Source organism: Penaeus monodon, chromosome 25 (assembly GCF_015228065.2).
Source record: "Penaeus monodon isolate SGIC_2016 chromosome 25, NSTDA_Pmon_1, whole genome shotgun sequence".
NCBI lineage: Eukaryota > Metazoa > Arthropoda > Malacostraca > Decapoda > Penaeidae > Penaeus > Penaeus monodon.
In genome coordinates, this window is record NC_051410.1 from 21,286,696 (window position 1) to 21,287,486 (window position 791).

Genomic DNA, 791 nt, shown 5'->3' on the forward strand with positions numbered 1-791 from the left:
TCCCATATTCGCACTCTTCTTTTCCCCTCGTAACCCATGCATATCCTAAATTTCTTTCATTTTCAATTCCAGGGTGAAAATTATAATCATTTCGAAGTAATTTTGCGAGAGACTGCCACCCCTCTCCTGCATGGGCGAAAATGAGAGTTCGGGCGAGACTGCTCGTTATTAACATGGAAGGGAACACCCGCGCTTGCCAAACACCGACACATCTTTTATTTTCTAAGTAATTATTTTCGTGAAATAAGTTATCATCCATAATTATGGTGGGGCTTATTAGCATCATTATATATAATAGTAATATAACGATGAGGAAGCTATCGACGACCCTGATTAGTACATGTAAAAGATTTAGACTTATTATATTTACACTCGATATATTCAGTGTAAAGGTAATAAAATTAATATTATATAAGTACTGAAAAAGAAGAATGCCTTGAACATTATGACAAAATAAAAACGCGAAAGGTTGTACCTTTAACTAAAACTAATATGAATCCAAACCAGGTATAATAGCAAGGTGGTGCTTTTAAAACGATACCGTCTGTAAAGCTGCATAGGGATGTTTGCTTTTCACGGAAATAATGATTATGGGATGTTGTGTTTCTGGTCCCTTTAATTGGGAAATAATTCTTTCTAAAGCGTCCAGAAGCAGAACTATCGAATTTTATGGTTCCGCTTTCCTCATAAAGTACTTGCTCCCCTTAAAAGTTATTGCTTCACTTCCTGCCAAGTAACACTGTGACTTTATTATCTCTTGGCGCTGTAATATGAAGCTCTTCTTGTATCTT